Genomic DNA, 23,911 nt, shown 5'->3' with positions numbered 1-23,911 from the left:
GGGGCTGAGGAGTTACCCCCTGGGAATCTTCTCCGCTTAGCAGGAACTCAAGGGCAGAGTGCTGATGGGTCTCTTGTTTAAAGAACAATTTGTCACAAAGCTAAAGGGCTTATTACTCATTCTAATGCTGAGCGCTAAACAAACACCAGACTAGATGGAGACATAACCCGGGACCTTTGAACACAGAGCTAATATGAATAGCCATTAAAGTCGCACATTTGCAAACCCACCACCCAGTGGAACAGAGCTTGTTAAAAATGCCTAGCCATCCAGCATCTAGTTGCAGTGCAGTCAGCAAAAACAACTCTATAGTTCTTAAACATGTCAGAGTAAATCACTAACAGGGCCACTGCCACCCTGGAGCAGGAGGTGGGACGCACTTTACCTAAAGGGGATGAATTCCTTTTAAAGTAAGCCAGGATGGATGTGAATTCTGGATCACTCAGTCCAGCTGGGAAGGTTTTCTGATCCTGTCTGAGAGCATCCATCAGGGCAAGTTGGTCCCCAAAGCTTCAGGACCTGAATCCAGACCTTCCCTGATTTCTACAACACACTGTATGTGGCTATCTTGTGAGCCTGTCATGGAAACCTTATTTATGAACTCTGCAGAGCAAGAACAGTTAAGGCATTTCCTGGGGGCGGGCTGCTTTCTCTATTTGCTAAAATTTTTTTGTATGTCTGTTTTGTACCAGGCACCCCACTAGATGCCTGAGATACTGATATAGATGAGACGCAGCCCCTAGGTTATGGATGCCTATTTTCCAGTTGGGGACACAGACAAATAAAGGTGCAATCTGTCCTCTTGATCCAGTGGACGGTATTCCCAGGTTGGGTATTAAAACTTTGACCCAGCAGAGGTGTAGGAGCTAACTGGTGAGCATGAGGGATGGTAAGTGGGCAAGTCCCAGGGTGTGGGGTGGGTAGCATGTCAATTTGGAAACTGCATGAATGCTAGGACAGTGGATTGGTATCTCTGTGTGTGTGTGTGTGTGTGTGTGTGTGTGTGTGTGTGTATTAAAAAGCAAACCAAAGCAAAACAAAAAACCAACACATCTCCAGTACACTTTTCAATTCAAATGTTTTATTTGCCTGGTTGAAGGTTATCTGGAAGGTCGACGAATGGTCTCCTTGCTTGCTCCAAGCCAGAGCGGGGAAAAGAGCACATGTAGGCTAGCAATCATAGGGGCTGTGACCTGATGTCTGCCAAGCTTTCAGATGCTCCGTGGAAGGTTCAGTTTTAAAGACAGCAAGCTGTCAGGGACTCTTAGCATAGAAACAGAAGGAACTATGCCAGAGGGATGCCAGGAGCCACCCTCCCAGTCTGCTTCGTGGGAAGACATCTGAAGGTGTAGCTATGTTACCCGTGCGATGTGCAGAGCAGAAACTGTGGTCCTGTGAGTAAAATGGTGACTAGTGTGTGACGACATGGATTGTCAACTCAGGACAGCAGATGTAATTAACAATGAAAACCGTGTCACTTTTAGCACAGCAGTTTATACATTCAAAGGATGTTGCAATGCTTAAGAGAGTGGCTCAGATGCTACAACAAAGGACAACGTAACAGTGGATTTAATAAAATAAGAGGATTAAGTCTTCCTCTCATAGAAGTCTAAACTGGTGAGTGACCCGGGGTGGTAGGTGGCGCTGCTTCCTAGTTGTGTAGGATTCAGATACCTTATATTTTCTTCAGTCACCATTCTCTAAGGTCAAAATGACTCGCCACCACGTCCAACTTCCAACTAGCAGGAAGATGGAAAGGGGAAAGTAGGGGAAAACAGCTCACTTCTAAGGGCATGGCCTGGGAGTTGCAGATACCACATCTCTTGGCATCAGCTTTATGTCATGGTGACCAAAGTACTTGACTGGAGCAACTTAGAGGAGGAAAGGTTTATGTTGAGGTTAGATTCATGGTTGCAGACTCCATTGCTGTGGGTTGGAGGTGAAGCATCATGGCAGAAGGGTGTGGCTGAGGACAGCTGCTTACCTTACAGTAGCTGGGAAGCAGAGAGAGGGTGAAGCACAAGGGACAAAATATGAATCCCAAAGTCATGCCTTCTGTGACAGACTTCCTCCAGTCACACCTACCTGCCTGTGGTACCATTTGGTACACTAATCCTTCCAGATTATTAATCTGTCAAATGGATTAACTCACAAGTTAGGTGACAGCTCTCATAATATAATCATTTCACTTTTGAATATTCCTGCATTAACCCAGCAGCTTTTGGAGGACACCTCATACCCAAACAACACATTGCGTTGGCAAGCAATTGGTTGCTTGGTCACATCTAGAAGCAATGAAGAGCGAACTACATCCTCTAGCTGGGCAGTGTGTATTTAGCTAGGGGTTGGGGTGTTATTGCCAAGGAAGGAGGAGAGAGTAAAAGTGATAAACCATGAACTGTTTCTGTCCTAGGTGTTTATCTCCTTGTCATCTGATCCTCTCAACAACCTTGTGAAAAAAGAGGCAGAGATTATTTATCATCTTCCTTTTCTAACAAGGAAACCAAGACAGGAAGACTTACATGCAACAGAACCACATGGCATAGTAGGGCAACTGAAAAAACCCGGGATAGGAGTTGCCTGGATAGGGCACAGTGTTGATCACTGTCTGAGTCAGTCTTCCGTAGCTGTGCCAAAATACCTGAGAGAATCGAATCAATTTACGAGGAGGAAAGGTTACTTTAGCTTGTAGTTTCAGAGGTTTCAGTTCAGCATCAGTTGACTCTGCTGTTTGAGCTTGTGGTGAGCTAGAACAATGGGGTGGGGAGCATGTGCAGAGCAAAGCTGCTCACTTCCTGGTACCCATGGAGCAAAGAGAGAGGAAGAGTCCAGGGTTCCTAAATCCCCTTCAAGGGCATGTACCCAATGACCTTTTTTCTCCAATTGTGCTCCACCTCCTGAAGGTTCCACCACCTCCCAACAGTGCCATCAGCTGGAGACTAAGCCTTTAAAACATGAAGTTTTGGAGGATGTTTAGAATATAAACTCTAAAAATCATTACGCTTCTTATCTTGTTCCTCAGCATAGGAACATCAATTCCCAGTGACTGTTGTTCCTTTCAATAACAAGTTTCAGCAGTGTATGTCTGTAATCCCAGTGGCTTGGGAGGCTGAGGAAGGAGGATTGCAAGTTCAAACCAGCCTCAAAAACTTAGCAAGGCTCTAAGCAACTCAGGGAGACCCTGTTTTTAAATAAAATACAAAAAAGGGTTGGAGATGTTGCTCAGTGGTTAAGTGACCCTAGGTTTAATCCCTGGTACCAAAAAAAAAAAAAAAAAAAAAAAAAAAAAAGCTTTAAGGTAACCATGAGGCAGAGGCCTAATGAGCACAAGTCCAGAGACACTTTGAATGTGACCCCATATGGATGTGGTTCATTTGACCAGGTCTTACTTTGCCTCTTCCAATTTAAGCACTGACCTGAGCAAAGAGGACAATGTAGCTGCGTGGAAAGAATGCTGGATCAGGGTTCTAGTCTTGTTCTGTGACCAACATAGTCATCTCTAACTAGCATCAATCACATGCCTGGAAGATTGGCATGGCACATCTCACTGGATTTCAGAACAGTGTTGTGAAATGGATGTTTATATCTATATTTTATAGAAGATAAAACTGAAACTCAAAAAGCAGAGTATCCTAAGGTTATATTGCTTGTGAGAGGTAGGGCTGGAACTCAAAGCCAGGCCTTCTGATCCTACTACAGAACTCTTCCTACTAAAACATATGGCCCCACATGCCAAGTCACTGCTGGGCGAGATGGATCAGAGTCAGGCTCATCACGGGTTGCGTAGATGATGAGTAGCACCTTGACCTGGAGCCCTTCAGCTTAGCCTGTGACCATTATGACTCTCTGTTTTTGTGAAAGAGCCTGGAGGTTAGATGCCCTGAACTGATCTCACCCACACATCTGCTTCTTCATGGGCCCTCTCTGAGCTATTCTTTCTTTCTTCTTTTTTTTTTTTTTTTTTTTTTTTTTTAGATTAATTTTCTTCTCTTTTCAAAATGACCAAAGGAATAAATGCTCATAAATTTCAAATAATAAAGAAGGATCTAAGACAAACGGTGCCAGCTTCCTCTGCCCTCTCGATTCTCTTTCCAGTTTCTTTCTCAGAGGTAACCACTCTTAGCTGCCTGGTCACTCCAGGTGGTTTTTTGTCATGTGTTTATTTCTGTCTAGATTTTAAAAACTAAAAATGACAAAATGTAGGTTGTCCTGTACTTTACTTTTCACTTAACAATATACTGTATTATTTATCTTTCTATATTGGCATATTAAAACTGAACTCATTCTTACTGGTGGACATATATCAGTCTGGCCGTGTATCTGACTTTGGGTCCTGCTTATGTTTTGCTATTGTGTGAGATATTGTTAATAGTGTGAACTTTGGAGTAAGAACACCCCCATCCTGAACCCTGGATCTATCACATATTAGCTGAATGATCTGCCTTAGTCTATTCATCTATAAAATGGAATTAATAATAATAACCTCATAGGATGCTGGGCAAGTTAGATGAGTTAACACATGTAACACAATTGGAATAGAGCTTGGTGTACGTGTCACATGTGGGCTATGTGAGGATTAGCTATTTTTTTAATACCTGGAAAGCATTTTATAATAGGTCTAGTCTCCTATTACTCGCCATTTAAGTGTGATTTTTTTCCCCTAAAACACTGTTGTGGTAAGTAGACATTTTCATATACTTTGGTGTACATGTGGAATTGTTTCTGTGCAATGCATTTCTTGCAGTAGTGTTAATGGGTCTGAGGATTTTCAGTGGTATTGCAAGTGGGTGGTCTCTGCCTGACCATGCTTTTCTTGGTTTGCTCACATCAGCTCAACTAATAAGAGCTGTTTGGCATTCTACCATCATCCTGTCCTCCATGGGGTCAAAGGCTGGCAGAGCTACTCAGCAATGTGTGTTCCCTTTTGTCTTCCCAGGGCCTGGCCCTCTGTGATCGTTCATTAGAGTGGATGGCGACTGCGATTCTGAATTGCTACTTTATCTAAAGCATGGTATACAGGGGACAGATCACTGGGCCTACACCCTTGCTCAGAAGCCACATGCTCGTTGTAAGGTTGAGAATAAGATAGCACAAGTGGTCAAGAAAATAGACGTGTGCCTTCACCCTTGAATCTGCCCAGGTACACAAAGGGCTTTCTGTGGCATGGGACATTTTTTTTTTCTTTAGTGTTTCTATTTTTTTGGTTTTCTTTCCACATTTTTTATTGGTGCGTTAGAGTTGTGCATGATGATGGGATTGTTGTTACGTATTCGTACACGCACACAGTATAACAATGTCACGTGGCCAGTATCACTCCCCAGCACTTCTTTCTCTCCTCCTGCCCCTGATCCCTTTTCTCTACTGATCTCCCTTTGAGATCCCCACCCTTAACATAGTTCCTTTTTCCCTCTCTAGCTTCTACATGTGAGAAAAAACACATGACCCTTGACTTTCTGAGTTTGGCTTATTTTGTTCAACATAATGTTCTCTAGTTCCATTCGTTTTCCTGCAAATGACATCATTTCATTTCTCATTATGGATGAATAAAACTCCATTGTGCATATATACCACATTTTCTTTATTGATTCATCCATTGGTAGATACCTAGGTTGGTTCCATAGTTTGGCTATTGTGAATTGTGCTGCTATAAATGTGGGTATGCATGTATAACTACAGCATGACGACTTTAATTCTTTATTTTTTTTCAGATTTTTTTATTGTAAACAAATGGGATACATGTTGTTTCTCTGTTTGTAAATGGAGTAAAGGCATACCATTTGTGTAATCATAAATTTACATAGGGTAATGTTGTTTGATTCATTCTGTTATTTTTCCCTTCCCCCCACACCTCCCACCCCTCTTTTCCCTCTATACAGTCCTTCCTTCCTCCATTCTTGCCCCCCTCCCTAACCCTAACCCTAACCCTAACACTAACCCCTCCCACCCCCCATTATGTGTCATCATCCGCTTATCAGTGAGATCATTCGTCCTTTGGTTTTTTGAGATTGACTTATCTCACGTAGCATGATATTCTCCAATTTCATCCATTTGCCTGCAAATGCCATACTTTTATCATTCTTTATGGTTGAGTAATATTCCATTGTATATATATACCACAGTTTGTGACTTTTAATTCTTTAGGATAAATACTGAGGAGTAGCACAGATGAGTCATATGGTGGTTCCATGCCTAGTCTTCTGAGGAAAACTCCACACTGATTTTCATAGTGGTTGTACTAATGTACAATCCCACCAACAGTGTAAAACTGTTCCTTTTTTTCCACATCCTCCCCAACATTTCTTATTGTTTGTATTCTTGATGACCGCTATTCTAATTAGAGTGAGATGAAATCTCACTAGTTTTGATTTGCATTTCCCTAATTGCTAATGATGTTGAGCATTTTTTCATATATTTGTTGGCCATTTGTATTTCTTTTGAGAAGTGTGTATTTAATTCATTTTCTTATTTATTAATTGGGTTATTTGGGGGTTTTTTTTGGTGTTAAGTTTTCTGAGTTCTTTATATATTCTGGATATTAATCCTCTGTTAGAAGAGTTGGTAGCAAAGATTTTCTCCTGTTGTGTAGATTCCCTCTTCTTATTCCTAATTATTTCTTTTGCTGTGCAGAAACTTTCTAATTCGGCGGCATCCCATTTATTAACTCTTGGCATTATTTCCTGAGGTTTAAGAGGTCCTATGGAGAAAGTCGTTGCCTGTGTCTGTATGCTGAAGTGTTGACTCTGTGTTTACTGCTGGGAGTTGCAGAGTATCTTATCTAATTCTTATGTCTTTGATCCATTTCGAGTTGATTTTGGTGTGGGGTGAGATAAGGGTCTAGTTTTCATTTTTCTCCATATGGATTACCAGTTTTCCCAGTTCCATTGTTAAAAAGGTTGTCTTTTCTCCAGTGTATGTTTATGGCACCTTTGTCAAGGCTCCGATGAGTGTAGATGTGTGGGTTTGTCTCTGTGTCTCCTATTCTGTACTACTGGTTTATGTGTCTGTTTATGGCATGGGACTTTTAAACTGGACCATTGTGTCTTCACTGAGAAATGTAGGGTAGGTGTGGATACAACGAATCACAGGGTGAGGGACCAACTGGAATTCTGAAAGCCAGGAAAGGAAACAAAGCTGTCCTGTGCAGTGCAGCAGTCTTGTTGGCCTTGACCTTACTGACACAACAGGGGCTGAGTGACAAATGTGATGATCTGGCTTGGGAAACTAAAGGTTGCTCACTTATTTGTCCATTTATTGAGATACTACTTTGTGTCCAGCACGGTGCTAGGTGCCTGGGGATACAGAATGACTACGACATGATTGCTATCCTTGAAAACCTTGTAGATGTTTTAAGACGACTTGAAGAGCCTTAATTTTTCAAGGACATTAGGAGTGCTGGTGATAATAGAGTAAATTGGGGCTGAGCTCTACTCTGGATCTGAGGCTGGAGAGTGGATGTGAAAGGGAATACTGTGGTCCCTTTGTGAAGAAATGGGTGAGGAGGCTTTTCTGTACAAAATACTAGAAATTAAGAGTTCCATTTTATGATTAGCAAGGACATATATTCAGTGTAGACAATTTAGAAAAATACAAAGGAAATTAAACATCAGCTATAGCTCTTTCATTCTGAGACAACCACTGTGAAAATTAAATCCATTTATGTCCGATCACATTTGTATGTAGGCACATTTTAAAAGCAAAATTGGGAAGTTGCACTTTATATGCTGTTTAGTGACTTACCTTTCCCCTGACACTGTATTAGGAACACTCTGCGTAACTTTGAGTTTTATCTAATAGAATGTGTAATGAATTATGGCATTCAGTTACAAATATTATTATAATCTATTTGGTCAGTTAAATGAGTTTCTAGACTTTCAGGTTCTTTCTAGGTTTTTGCTCTTATGCATCATCCTACAATGAATATTATTTTTATTATCTTTCTGTGTATTCCTCACTTTTTTTTTTTTTTTTTGGAAAACATAGCCCCAGAAACAGAGGTACTTGGTAAAATATTGTGCAACTTTCAAAACTTTCATCACCAAATTCTTCTTCAAAAGCTTCGTGCCTTGTGGCAGTTTCAGCAGGAGCGTAAGAGAATGACAATATCCCTGGATCCTCATCGACACCGCATGCTGCTATTTTAAAGATTGTTTTACTAGTTTTTTTTTTTTTTTCCTGGTAGAAATAACATGCTATTCTGGGTCTCATACTGGGTATCAGGATCTGGGATTTGAGGTCTAAAGATTCCAGGTGACGCTTTTCACTCCACAGGCTGCATCAATGATGGGCATAAAAGTGCTTTGTCTACTGTAGTGAGCCACACAAGTTGGGCAGTATTACTGTGATTCAGATTGATACTGTTAGGTGGCTCCTTGGATGTAGTTGGTGCAGTAGGAGGGATGCAGATCTGTGTAAAGTTATTGATCTGTTACTTAGTGAGTGTGTGACAGTCTTAGTTCAGCTGCTGTAACAAAAATCCCATGGACTAGGTGACTTCATTCTAGAGACCGAGGAGTCCAAGGTCAAGTGCTGGTGGATTTGGTTCCTGGTGAGGACATACATCCTGGTTGGCAGAGAACTCTTTTTTTCTATATCCTCACACAGAGGTGAGAGATCATCTCTCTCCTGTCTTGCATAAGGGCACTGGCCCAAGTTTTGAGGATTCCACCATCATGATCTAATTAGTTCCCATAGCCCCCGCCTCCAAATAACATCACTTTGGAAATTAGGGCTTCCAAAGTATGAATTTTGGGGGACAAAATATTCAGTTCATTGTAGTAATCTTCGGCAATATATTTAGCATTCCACAGTCTCAGTTTCCTCATTTGGAAACAGAAAGACTGTGTGCTCAGAGAGTTGTGAAAACGACAGTATCAATGTCAGGTGTGTGCACCTAACAGGCCCTCAATCAAAGACAGACACCAGCTAGACTACCAGAAGGTAATTGCTCTTTATGTTCCTGGATATTAGTTAGAAGGGTCTTGTGCTTAAAAATGAAAGTGGAGTTCACCTCTGTGAGCCTTCAAAAATTATGGAAAAACTCTCTCTCTCTCTCTCTCTCCTTTTCTGTCTCTGTCACTCTGTCTCTCTCTCAGCCTTTGTGGACATTGCAGGTGGAAGGGCGCAGTGATTGATTATCATTACCTTTCTCCTATAACTCCTGTTTTGTGCTTTGAGTATTTTTTAAAGATGTAGGAGAAATCTTGAATCCCAAATATTTAGCCCCATCCTGCTCTCCAGGCACACAGTCTGATCTCAGATTCTGGGTTTATTTTAGAACCCCACCCCTGACCACCACGTAGAAATCCCTTCCTAGGTCTTCCTCCAGGCCTCACCTCTGCTGGACCTCTTGTCCAACCCCTTCCCGTTCTTGCTGTCCACTCAAGGCAGCAAGAAATGGGTGTTCTTGCTGGCACCCATTTCCTCATGGTTTCCAGGCTCCTCTTTGACCGGCGCCGACTACAGAAGCGCTTTCCCTCCTTGAGTCCTCTCCGTGGGCTGCCCTCTTCCCCTCATCATTTCTTATTTCTCACCATGAAAAATCATGAAAAATCTCTCCTTTCTCATTTTATGGCTTCCTGAGACCCGAAAATAGATGCAATTTAAATTTGGTAATTATGACGACAATGAAATGACTTTTGTGAAATGCGGAGTTTAACATTCAGAGCTTTCCTGCTGTGGAAATCCAACTCTCTGTTCGCCTGCATTCTGTGGCTGCCGCTGTCGGGGTAATGAATCCATCCCAGACCTGGCTGCCAAGCTCCACAGGATGGCCAGCTCTTACAGGCAGGGAGACCACTGCTCTCACTTGGGGGCTGGGGAGGGTCAGCCAAACTCACACCTGGCTCTGCAGACCTTCCTAAGCTTCAGGAGACTCTTTGACCTTCCATACTCTGTGCCCTGGGATGGTACCACCTGGTGGTATTAGGTGTCTGGAATCAGGAGTGGGGGCTGAAGGGGGTGTGGTTTCTTCTCTGCCAACGACAGAGAAGACAGTCACCTTCTGCAAGCTGCTTGTGGCAACCTTTCCTCCACCCTTGAAGCAGGGCCTTCCAGAGACTTCACTGGCTCTTGTTATAAAGTGCTTTGAGCTCTCCAAAGGCAGCAGTACTTGTGGATTAAAATCCTACTTTCCTGGCACACATCTAGGCCATCACTTAAACAACTGGCTCCAATTCACAGTGGAAATAAGATCTGCTAAAACCTGACTTCAGATGGAGGACAGGGGAGCCACATAATACGGAGCCCATCTCCTGCCCAGTACCATCTGCTCTCGTTGGAGAGATGGAGCAGCCGCAGTGCGGGGAGGAGGAGCCTCCAGGTGCAAGGAAGGAGGGCCGCCATCCCTCAGAAGCTCTGCTTTTTGGTTTGCTTAGTTTTGTTTCTGTCTGGTAGGCTCCAAGAGAGACTGACTGTCCTACTTTCCACGGGAACAATCACTCCAACATTTTAAGAAATTAAGTCCCTGGGGGAATTAAAAAAACCTCATTGGAGAAGGCCTGTGATGGTTCCTTGACCACACGCTGGGCCTGTCAATCTATTACAACAATGTTACAGAATTGGGAGCCCAAGTTGGACTGCACGGCCAATGTTAAAATGGGAGGGAGGCTTCCTGGGGACAGAGATCTTCATCAGACCCCCCAGCATTTATTCAATCTGGAGAGAGTCTGTCTGCCAGGCTCCTGCTTCTATGTACAGGCTGAGCCAGGTCATTCATTGCCCCCTGCATTTGGAAAGTGGTAGTATTTCTTCTGAGAGCCAGAGGAACCTGGGGTGTGAGTGGTCAAGGTTCTGTTGGTGATCATAGCTGTCTTGGGATGCGTCTGCATTTATGGGTATCTCTCTATTGCCATCCTGGGGGATGCCCACATAATCCAGAATGCAGTACCAGGAAGAATTCCTTTTGGAGGTATCGTTTCACATTACAGTGAAAGGCAGGTGAAATAACCGTAACATCAGACCTGAAATTTAAAATGACTGGATCTTTCCTACCTGTCCCCAACACCTCTTACCAAACTCCTTCTGCCTCCCCTCCAATATTTGGCTTGTGTCTTATATCCTGGCAGTGGATTCCTGCTAAAATGTTAACTCACATCAGGATATTCTTACGGAGGTATTTTGCATTTGAATAGGTGGTTTGAATATGCAAAAGCTTCAGCTCTTCCCCTGCTGCTCAGAGTGAGGTTCAGATGTGTTCAAGATTCACCTTCACTCATGTGCTCCTATGTGGTCATGGAAGGCACTGCTGGGGTGGTGTAATGGATGTTAACAGTGCTTCACGAGAGGTGCTGGACCACCTCGTCCACCTTGGCCTAGCACTTGGATTCATAAAGCTGCCAAAGCACCAAGCTTGTGTGGTGCATCCAACCGTGAGGAGCCTACAGATGTCAAGGTGGTGGAGGCCTTTGTGCTGAGCTCCAAATCAACGTAATTAAGGAGATGATGATGAGAAACTAGGGAAAGGGGCAGAACTCCCCGAAATCTCCAAAATCGACTGAGAGGGAAACCCCATTGCTATTGTTTGAATCTGGAATGTCCCCCCAAAATTCATGAGTTGAAGACTCGGGCAGCATTGGGGCTTCTGGGAAGTGATTGAATCGTGAGGGCTCTAACCTCATCAGTGGATTGATTCATTTGATGGATTAATAATTTGAATAAACAACTGGTGGAGGAGATAGAAATCATAGACAGGTTGGGCATGATTGGAGGAAGCAGGTCATGGGGGACATGCCCTTGGGAACGATATCTTGTTCCTGATCCTATTCTCTGTCTCTCTCTGCCCTTTAGCTGCCAAGAGCTGAGCCGCTTTCCTCTGCCACACCCTTCGACCAGGATGTTCTGTCTCACCTCAGGCACACAGCAACAGAACTGGCTGACTGAGGACTGAGACCTCTGAAACCAGGAGCCCAAATAAGCCTTTCCTTCTTAAAGTTGTTCTTGCCAGATATTTTGGTTGCAGCGATGAAAGCTAACTAGCACAATCCTCAAGTGGTTGGTTGTAGTTGTGTTAAGGATGGCAGTGAATCATCTCAGGCCAAGGATGTCATTGAAGGAGTACTTCAAATGAAAGAAATGAACAAATAAAAAACTTGGTTGTCAAAAAAGAAATGGAAGCAGCAACGTCTCACTGGTGAAAAGATAATTTGAGAAGGTGGAAGGGGTGAGGGGCCAAGACAGTGGGGAACTTATCTGAGACATATATCAAATCCTACCGTGTGTATTCCGTGGAACTTGTCCTTTTTGTCTCTCTTTTCTTTTGTCCCGAGACCCCAGATTATCTGGCACCTCACACACTCTGTGGGGAAGAGGGGAAGCCTTTCATAGGCAGATAGGAAATAAGACAGCCGTTTTTCCAAGAGTATTGGAATGCAACAAGCCAACTAGTCTGTTGGGCTAAAAAATAAATTGGTGGATTGATTGTTTCTGTTCCTGCAGTTCAGCTGATCAAGTCCATAGAAACAACAGGGCTGCTTGCACTACTAAATCAACAGTTTCCGGGCTGGTGGGATTGGCGGACATTTCTCCATCTGTGCGGTGCAGAAGCAGAGGGTGGAAGGAATGTTCGTGGGAAGAGTCTGGCTACCTGCAGTTTTATGGCAGGGGTAATTTAAGCCAGTTTTTGTGAAAAGCTAAAGGTGAAATTTTGCATTGGAGTTTAGGGAGGACACATTAAAGATCAAAGACTGAATGAAAGGAGCTTTCCTCTGTTCTCAAGCCCGGGAGTAAACAGGGACTCTGTTGGGAGCAGAGTCTGCCATGACCACGCTGTGGCATTGCCATATTTAACAAAAAAAGTCCAGGATACCTGGCTAAGTTTGAATTTCTGATAAATCATGAGTACTTTGTAGTATGAATATGTCCCATCTGATATTTAGGACATTTGTAAAAAAATATTGTGTATCTGAGTTTAAGTTTAACTTGGGGGTACTATAGTTTATCTGGTAAACAATTACCATCCTGACTGTTTGCAATTTCTTGTATATGTTGATGGGGAAATATTAGTTAAAAAGGTAAAATCATAACCATCAGACAAATATTCAATGAACATGTATCAAAAGATATAGATTTTTTACTCACTGATTAATGAGAGAACCAGTAAGAACAGTCATAGATTGTTAGAATATGTGCGCATGCACACGTGTACACACACACACACACACACACACACACACACACAGGTAGGAAATGCTGTACTGAATTTGCTAATAGACGTAAAATTAGATATAGTCACAGGGCAATAATCAGTGGTATTCCACTGGGCAAAATTAGCTTATATTTCTAAGGACAAGACTCATTTGCATTACTCTTAGCTTTCTACAACTTGCAATAGTTGTAAAATAGGTCAAAGACAATGAAAGGCACAGACAACCATAAAAGATGTATTAGAACATTTAGTAATCATTTTTGCCTATTTCAAAGTCTTTCATAAGTTTCCTGATAGTGTCATGCTCTTTGCTGCCTCAGGGCCTTGGCACATGTTGGCTCCTCTATTCCTTCAGTTGTCTTGCATTTACCCTTGATGTCTTATCTGTCACTGCCTCTTGGAAGCCCTCCTTCACCTTCAATCTAGGTCAGGTTTTTGTGTTATAAATTCTCATAGGATCATGTTTATTTCATTAGAGTATTTATGTGAATTAATCATTCAAGCTCCTTACTGAGGTCTATAAGTCCTTGCGTGATCTGGTCTCTGTTGGCATTAGCTTCTTCAACAGTTATGCTCCGGCCAACTTTTCTCCTTTCTATTCCTGGACCATAATTCACTTCAGGAATTTTGTACCTGCTCTTCCCTGGACCTGGAATGTTGCTCTCTTAGTTTTGCTTGGCACATCTCTTTTCATTTCTCAGCTCTCAGTTTGAATATCAGAAAGGCCTCTTCCGATCTCTTAAAGATGCTTGCTCCTTCCCCCGTCCTCACTTTCTTTTTAAAAAGCTTTTAATGGTCACATAATAACTGTACACATTTATGGAATACAGTGTGATAATTCAATACACGAATATAATGTGTGATGACCCTATCAGGGGTAATTATCACTTCCTTCTCCTTAAACCTTTATCATGTCTTTGTTTTGGGAACCTGAACTCCCCTCTTCTAGCTCTTTATTCAACATCTAATAAGACATAAACCATAGGCATCACACTGTGTTGTAGAACACTAGAGCTATTTCTGCTATCTAGCTGTAGTTTGGTACCTGTTACCTACCTCCTTCTGTACCCCTCCCCTTTTTAGTCTCTAGTGACCACTCTTCTATTTCTTTGAAATAAACTTTTTAGCTATGAAAACGTGCAATATTTGTATTTCTGTGCCTGCATTATTTAACTTGACATACTGTCCTTCAACTCCACCCGTGCTACTACAATAAACAGAATTTTCTTCTTTTTTAATGACAGAATAATACTCCACTGTGATCATCACCACATTTTCTTTGTCTGCTCATCTGTTGATGGACACCTTGATTAATTCCATATCTTTGCAACTGTGAATAGTGCCACAAGAAACATGGGAATGCAGGTATCTCTTTGATATATTGATTTCATTTCCTTTGGATAAATACCCAGTCGTGGGATAGCTGAATCATATGGTGGTTCTATTTTTAAATTTTTGAAGAACCTCCGTACTGTTCTCCATAATGACTGTGTTAATTTGCATTTCCACTAACAATGTGTAAGAGTTTCCTTCCCTGCATCCTAACCAACATTTGGTATTTTTTTGTCTTTTCGATTGGGACCATTGTAACTGGGGTGAGATAATATCTCATTGTTTTGATTTGCATTTCCCTGATGATTAGTGATTTTGAGTGTTTTTTCATATACTTGATATACTTTTTGGTCATTTGTATATCCTCTTTTAAGATAAGTCTATTCAGACCATTTGCCCATTTAAAAATAGGATTGTTATGACTATATTTTGCTGTTGAGTTGTGTGAATTCCATACACACCTTGGAAACCAGGCCCTGCTGGATGAAGTCTGCATGTTTCTCACTTCGTACAAGTTGCCTCTTCACTCTAATCTCCTGGCTGTGCAGAAGTTTCTTACTTTGACATAGTCCTTGTTTTTACTTTATTTGCTTGTACTTTGGGGCCTTATCCAAAAAATCATTGTGCTGATGTCTCGAAGTGTTCCCCCATGTTTTCTTCTAGTAGTTTCATAGTTCCACACTTTACGTTTAGGTCTTCAATCCATTTTGAGTTGACTTTTGCTGAGAAGAAGGTCCACCCTCACTTTCTACCTCAGTGGTCCTTAAACCTTAGCACAGATGGCAACCATTGGGAAGCCTTGCTAAAACACAAATTTCTGGGTCCAATAACCAGAGTCTTGGATTGAGTAGGTCTGGGGAAGGGCATGAAGACCAGTGTCATTAACAAGATCTTGGAGCTGCTGGTTGGGTATCACTCTTGAAGAAATATTGCTCAGACGTTTTTCTTTCAAACCTTGACTCTGTGCTTATTCCCTTAAAGACTGACCTTATTTCTATCTCTCCTATAACTGCAAGGTCCATATGGGCAGAAACAGTGAAGTTCCTCTGCTTCATCCACAGTACCAAGGGCAGTGTCTGGTATAGAAAAGATGATCAATAAGTATTTGTCAACTGAATGAATGAACCATTTTCTCTCTTGTTCTACTGTGGCAAAGGATTTATTTATGAAAGTACTCTTGAATCAAGGAGCTGAGACCAAGTCAAAGAGGCTGAATCTCATCATTAAAATAAGTCAGTAGAGGAGGAGTGTTTTTTTTTTTTTTTTTTTTTTGGTGCTGAGGATTGGACCCAAGGCCTTGAGCATGCAAGGCAAGCATTCTACCACTGAGAGACATTCCCAGCCCGGAAGAATGGTTTTGATAAACCACACCAATATCTTATCAGTAACTTGGATAAGGACCTGTGGCTGTTGGGACCTGTGTGGTCCCATGAGTGTGCCTTCCTCCCTAAGGTCAAAGTAATTAACCAACAGCTAGTTAGTTGACATTGGGTTTGCATGCTATCCGAGAACCCAAGCTGACCTGGGTTTTCCCAAGGCCAAAAGTTGCAGTGACATTCAGAAGATGTGGTAGGTGAAGTGGGAGAGGGGCTGTACTTTGGCATCTGGTGTCTCTTGTACCAGCCATGATGCAGCTTGAGTGAAAGAAGAGAGTAGGGGGTAGAAGACACTTTCCACTAAACTGGGTTATGGGTAGGGCTCTCAAATCTCTGGGCTTGACATCTTATGTGCTCTTCTGGGTCTAACTCCTGGTCCCCCCCACTTTTTTTTGGTACCTGGGATTGAATCCGGGGGTGCTTAACCACAGAGCCACATCCTCAGTCCTTTTTAATATTTTATTTAGAAACAGGGTCTTTCTAAGTTGCTTAGGGTCTCACTAAGCTGTTGAGACTGACTTTGAACTCTCGATCTTCCTGCCTCCTGCCTCCTGCCTCAGCCTCCCAAGACGCTGGGCTTACAGTCATGTGCCATCATGCCTGGCTTAACTCCTGGTCCTCTTGATGCCTGTATTCTGTTCCAAAGGCCTCAGTCCTAGACTAGGGCATGCCCTCAGACCCTTCCTGCCTAGCAGTGTACTAGGTTTTCCCCCCACCTCTTCTACTCTCTTCTGTGCAATTCCTCTGGGCTCTCACCTTGCCAGGTGACAAGGTTATGCGGTAAACTAATGGTCCTTATGACACACACACACACATGCAGCGAGCAACATATGGCAAATAGGGCACAGTGCTTAAAACTACAAGCTCTGAAGTCAGTCCTAGATTTGAATCTTTTTCTTACAAAATACTATGTGTCCTTGAGAAAGTTACTTAACCATTCTGTGCTTCAGTTTATGGGGTTAACAATGGCACTGATTTGTAGGATCATTGGAGGTGTATAAGAGAAAATACTCACAGACAATACTGTGTCTTGTAGCTACCAGGACACAGACTGATAGATTATTCCTTCATGGAAACAGCTTTCCATTTCAACAAGGGACTTTGGCAGACACGAGCTTTGATTACAACAGTCATGGCAGGTCAGATATTTGGGGGCATTCAGATGACAGCAGTGAGCAGATGGCCATCCTGTTTGCAGAGGAAGCTGTGCAGACCTTGATGGGGAAGAGAGCACTAGGTGACTGGGCCACTACCTGAGCTCCTAAGAAAGCAATTCCTACTCAGATCCTGGCAACTGAGGAGAAGACAATAATAGCAACGTTGTATTCAGGAGTGCTGCTTTAAATAATCCTTCTCCTTAATAGCTTTGCCCCTGGCGTGTGACAGGTGTTTACATTATTAAGTAAAAGCGTTTAAACAGCGACCTCCTTGGTATAAGGGTGAAGGAGATTAAAATCCAAGCAGTGCTCTAGCCATTTAAATCAATGAGACTTGTCAGATCTGTAACACATGAGCTACTTAGAGGGCGCAGGCATCTATTGTTTTTGAGCTTCAACTAATATCTCAATATGTGTGTTCCCTCAAAGTCTGACCAGGCACTAGGATGCTCATTAAAGACTGGTCTGACCATGGCCTCTTTCTCTATGGAGGTGGCATTAATTAATAGTTGGCTAAATGTGTGCTAAATAGTTACGCTATTAGGGAGGATCAGAGCTTGAGTTGATTCCTATTTAAAGATATGACCTTGAAGAATCCCAATGGTCAAGTCCTGCTAGAAGCAGGGACCATGAACACTGCCCCTTCTTCTACTGGGGGTGCTAAATCAGGTTGCTTGTCTGAACCCACATTTATACTATTGTTTTTTAAGAGCTTCTCTCGCTCTCTCTCTCTTCTCTGTTTTTCTACCCTGTGCTGAGGATTGAACTTTAGGATTGAACCCAGAGGCATTCTACCACTGAGCTACATCCCCAGCCATTTTTTATTTCCTATTTTGAGACAGGGTCTCTCTAGGTTGCTGAGGCTGCCCTCCATCTTCCTGTCTGTCTGCTGGGATTACAGGCACGTGCCACCTCACCTGACTTCATGCTTTCTTAGTTGGGTTGTCCCAGTTGTTAGCCAGAACACACTGGCAAACTCAAGTTCACCAGCCACATTGAGGAACCAAATTTCTCAGACCCAAACCTCTTTCTCTTTTAAGCTCCATGTTTACACCATGCACCAGAAATATCTCTCTTCTTAGGTCCTCCATGTTTTCAGTGGAGGCGAAATTTCCTTTAAGAACAGTTAGACCCTGAAGATACAACTCTTATTCCTCAAGATTTATATTCTCCTTGGAAGTCTCTGACTAATTTCTAATAGGCCCACCAAGCTGGTTTCAGGGTTCATTATTAATGCTACAGAGACCCCAGTGTCCCCCACTTGCTAGATATAAAGAGGACAATTGACCCTTCTTTTAATTCCTTAGATTCATAGTTAAGTAAAAAAGAACTGCTGAAAGTCAGGGTTACAGGGAAAAGTTTACTCATTTCAGTTGATGACCCCTATGTCTGTCTGTCTGCCTTGCTCATGTTTCCGGTTGGCAGGTCCCTGATGCCTAGGAGACTACTCATGCGTCACCTGCAGAAGTGCCAGTTCCACAGAGGGCGAGACATTTTCTCTCTGGGGTCTGAAGTTCTCTTTCCCAGGCAATGTTCACTAGTCCCAGCAGTGTAGTGAGGCCAGAGCCTCTAATAATCTCTGCAGAACTTCTTTGTTCAAATACAACATCAAGGACTTTACAACAAAAAAGAGATCCATGTAATACCTGGTCACTCACAATGTCAGGACCAGCAGCCTGGGCATCCCCTGGGAGCTGTGAGAAATGCAAAACCTCAGGCCCCTAGCACTGCTGAAACCATCTGCATGTCCCAAGCTCCCCAGGTACACTGTGTACACCCTGCAGCCTGAGAAGCATCGGCACAGCCTGGTGGCAGCCGTCTTGTCTGCATCCTCTCACCCCATCTCAAGGAACGACTCCATTTAAGTTGGCTCAGAGAAAAGTCCCATGATGTCCCCACCCCTGGGAGCTGAGGAATCATCATGGCCTCCTTTTCTGGAGGATGGTAGAATGGCGGTGGATGCTTGAATGTCTGAAAACAATTGAAGGGAGAAGGAATGTTAGGGATCTTCTCCTTGGAACAAAGGAGTGAGGAGATCACTGTGCCAGCTGACTTGCTTATCTTCACAATCACCGTCAGTATCTCTGCGGTCATCCTACCGGTGACGTGTAGGCCTCCAGGGACCTGGCGCAAGGTCAGCACCCAAGAAACAGCTCCCTAGATAAAAACCCTTTCAAAGCAGAGGCAAAGTCTCCCAGACAATGCAAACACGTGGGCCAGGAAATTCTGCAAGAAGTCCATTTCAAGAAACAATTCCTTAAAGAAACTATAGATCTCAACTCACAATCAACAATTTAGACTTAACTGACATATATAGAATATACCATCCAACAAAGAACGAATACACTTTCTTCTCAGCAGCACATGGATCCTTCTCTAAAATAGACCATATTTTATGCCACAAAGCTACTGTTAGCAAATACAAGAAGATAGAGATACTACCTTGTACTCTACCAGATCATAATGGATTGAAATTAGAAATAAATGACAGAATAAAAACAGAAACTTCTCCAATACCTGGAGATTAAATAATACACTATTATATGATGAATGGATAACAGAAGACATCAGGAGGGAAATAAAAAAATTCTTAGAAGTAAACAAGAACAAAGACACATCATATCAAAATCTCTGGGACACTATGAAAGCAGTACTTAGAGGAAGATTTATTTCATGGGGCGCATTCAACAAAAGAAGTAGAAATCAACAAATAAATGACTTAACACTACAGCTCAAAGCGCTAGAAAAAGAAGAGGAGACCAACACCAAAAGTAGTAGAAGACAGGAAATAGTTAAAACCATAGCCGAAATCAACGAAATTGAAACAAAAGAAACAATCGGAAAAATTAACAAAATAAATAGTTGGTTCTTTGAAAAAATAAACAAAATTGATAAACCCTTAGTCACACTAACAAAGAGAAAGAGGGAGAAAACTCAAATTACTAAAATTCAGAATGAACAAGGAAACATCACAACAGACACGAGTGAAATACAAAACATAATTAGAAGCTATTTCGAAAATCTATACTCCAACAAAACAGAAAACCTCGAAGACATCAACAAATTTCTAGAGACATATGAATTACCTAAACTGAACGAGGAGGACATACACAACTTAAATAAACCAATTTCAAGCAATGAAATAGAAGAGGTCATCAAAAGCCTACCAACAAAGAAAACTCCAGGACCAGATGGGTTCTCAGCCGAGTTCTACAAAACCTTTAAAGAAGAGCTCATTCCAATACTCCTCAAACTATTCCATGAAATAGAAGAGGAGGGAACCCTCCTAAACTCATTCTATGAAGCCAATATCACCCTGATACCTAAACCAGACAGAGACACATCGAGGGAAGAAAATTTCAGACCAATATCCTTAATGAACATCGATGCAAAAATTCTCAACAAAATTTTAGCAAATTGCATACAAATCTATATTAAAAAGATAGTGCACCACGATCAAGTGGGTTTTATCCCAGGGATGCAAGGTTGGCTCAACATTCGGAAATCAATAAATGTCATTCACCATATCAACAGACTTAAAGTTAAGAATCACATGATTATTTCAATAGATGCAGAAAAAGCATTCGATAAAATACAGCATCCCTTCATGCTCAAAACACTAGAAAAAATTGGGGTAGTGGGAACATTCCTTAACATTATAAAGGCAATCTATGCTAAGCCCATGACCAGTATCATTCTAAATGGTGAAAAACTGAAAGCGTTCCCCCTAAAAACTGGAACAAGGCAGGGATGCTCTCTTTCACCACTTCTATTCAACATCGTCCTTGAAACTCTAGCCAGAGCAATCAGACAAACCAAAGAAATTAAAGGGATACGAATAGGAAAAGAAGAACTCAAACTATCCCTGTTCGCTGATGACATGATTATATATTTAGAGGAACCTGGAAATTCCACCAGAAAACTTTTAGAACTCATAAGTGAATTCAGTAAAGTAGCAGGTTACAAGATCAATGCTCATAAATCCAATGCATTTTTATACATAAGTGATAAATCTTCAGAAAGAGAAATTAGGAAAACTATCCCATTCACAATAGCATCGAAAAAAATAAAATACTTGGGAATCAATCTCACAAAAGAGGTGAAAGACCTCTACAATGAGAACTACAGAACTCTAAAGAAAGAAATTAAAGAAAACCTTAGAAGATGGAAAGATCTCCCATGTTCCTGGATAGGCAGAATTAATATTGTCAAAATGGCTATACTGCCTAAAGTGCTATACAGATTCAATGCAATTCCAATTAAAATCCCAATGATGTACCTTGCAGAAATAGAGCAAGCAATTATGAAATTCATCTGGAAGAATAAAAAACCTAGAATAGCTAAAGCAATCCTCAGTAGCAAGAGCGAAGCAGGGGGTATTGCAATACCAGATCTTCAACTCTACTACAAAGCAGTAGTAACAAAAACGGCATGCTACTGGTACCAAAATAGACAGGTAGATCAATGGTACAGAATAGAGGACATGGACACAAACCCAAATAAATACAATTTTCTCATACTAGACAAAGGTTCCAAAAATATGCAAAGGAGAAAAGATAGCCTCTTCAACAAATGGTGCTGGGAGAATTGGAAATCCATATGCAACAGAATGAAACTAAACCCATATCTCTCACCATGCACGAAACTAAACTCAAAATGGATTAAGGACCTTGGAATCACCAGAGACCTTGCATCTTATAGAAGAAAAAGTAGGTCCAGAGCTTCAACATGTCGGCTTAGGACCAGACTTCCTCAACAGGACTCCCATAGCACAAGAAATAAAAGCAAGAATCAACAACTGGGATAGATTCAAACTAAAAAGCTTTCTCTCAGCAAAGGAAACTATCAGAAATGTGAAGAGAGAGCCTACAGAGTGGGAGAATATCTTTGCCAACCATACCTCAGATAGAGCGCTAATTTCCAGAATCTATAAAGAACTCAAAAAACTCTACACGAAGAATACAAATAATCCAATCAACAAATGGGCTAAGGAAATGAACAGACACTTCACAGAAGAAGATGTACAAGTAATCAACAGATATATGAAAAAATGTTCAACATCCCTAGTAATAAGGGAAATGCAAATCAAAACTACCCTAAGATTTCATCTCACCCCAATTAGAATGGCGATTATCAAGAATACAAGCAACAATAGGTGTTGGCGAGGATGTGGTGAAAAAGGAACACTCATACATTGCTGGTGGGGTTGCAAATTAGTGCAGCCACTCTGGAAAGCAGTGTGGAGATTCCTCAGAAAGCTTGGAATGGAAACACCATTTGACCCAGCTATCCCACTCCTTGGTCTATACCCAAAGGACTTAAAATCAGCATACTACAGAGATACAGCCACATCAATGTTCATTGCTGCTCAATTCACCATAGCCAGATTGTGGAACCAACCTAGATGCCCTTCAGTTGATGAATGGATAAAGAAACTGTGGCATATATATACAATGGAATATTACTCCGCAATGAAGAATGATAAAATTATGGCATTTGTAGGCAAATGGACGAAATTGGAGAATATCATGCTAAGTGAGATAAGCCAATCTCAAAAAACCAAAGGATGAATGATCTCACTGATAAGCGGATGAGGACATATAATGGGGGGTGGGAGGGGTTAGCGTTAGGGTTAGGGTTAGGTTTAGGGTTAGGGATAAGGAGAGCGGTAAGAATGAAGGAAAGAAGGACTGTATAGAGGGAAAAGAGGGGTGGGAGGGGTGGGGGGTAAGGGAAAAAAAAATAAACATCATTGCCCTATGTAAACGTATGATTACACAAATGGTATGCATTGACTCTATGTACAAATAGAGAAACAACATGTATCCTATTTGTATACAATAAAAAAAAAAAAAGAAACAATTCCTACTGGGTACTCTATTGCTTAGATCAATCTTCACCGCAACTCTGAAGTCATGTGTAAATACAGTCTTAGGCGTTGAAGGAGATCAAGTATCTATTCACAGAAATGTATAGAACCCTCTGTCCCTTACTTGCTCTGCGACAGAAGAGGCAAGTGACTCACCCTCCTCAACCCTTGCTTTTCCATTTTAAAATTGATTTTCTGGATGGCACTGATGTTTTGGGCATGCTGAAGAGGCCAAGCTTAGTACACTCTGTAATCCTTGGTGTTACTCAGACTTGAAGTTTTCTTTACAGGAAGGCAGAGTTATATTTGAGGAACAGAATCCATCTTGAAGTCACTTTTCAGAAAGGGGATGAGCACGGAGGTGACAAAAGCTTCTGTTTCCACATTTCTAGAGCCATGAATTCTAACTCCAGGTCTGTCCTTGCATTACCAAGGTTCCAAACCAGTGGAACTTGAGCCTCTGAGGAACTCTGGATGACATATCCAGGAGCTGGAATGTTGTGCTGCAGGTCTGTCGGGGCCACAAAGTTAGTGGAAGTGATAGATGAATGGATTCATGGGGGCAAAATAGCAGATGATCTGAGGCATCAATAGTGTAGGAAGATAATAAGACAGTGGATCCAATATGATCAACGTCACTAGGAAGGAGAACACACAGCAAAATACCATCCGGTGCTTTGTAATGTGGTTGGGGATTCACACTCATATTTTCTAAAGAATATGCCCTCTCTACGCTTGATTCCTGGGGCTGAAATAACACTGACGAATTATTTCGGGTGGGGAGGTTTTTGTGAACTTGTAAATATGGCATGCACATTTGAATTTTGTATTCTGGAAGCTAACAGCCGAAAGTAAGAGTTAAAAAAATATTATCTCCCCCTGTTTTATCTCTAGGAGAAGATAAAAATAGGGAGAGAGGTATTTTAATTTGTCAGTTATCCAGGTACCTTCAGACGGCCTGTTTTCCTCTTGAGCTGAGCTCCCACTTTGGGGATTGCCTTCCTTTGATCTCGTATTCTCTCAGCGTGCAGGTACC

The sequence above is a fragment of the Sciurus carolinensis genome, chromosome 10, assembly GCF_902686445.1.
Source record: "Sciurus carolinensis chromosome 10, mSciCar1.2, whole genome shotgun sequence".
Lineage (NCBI taxonomy): Eukaryota > Metazoa > Chordata > Mammalia > Rodentia > Sciuridae > Sciurus > Sciurus carolinensis.
The sequence above is the reverse complement of the archived record's forward strand: the minus strand, read 5'-3'. Positions refer to the sequence as shown.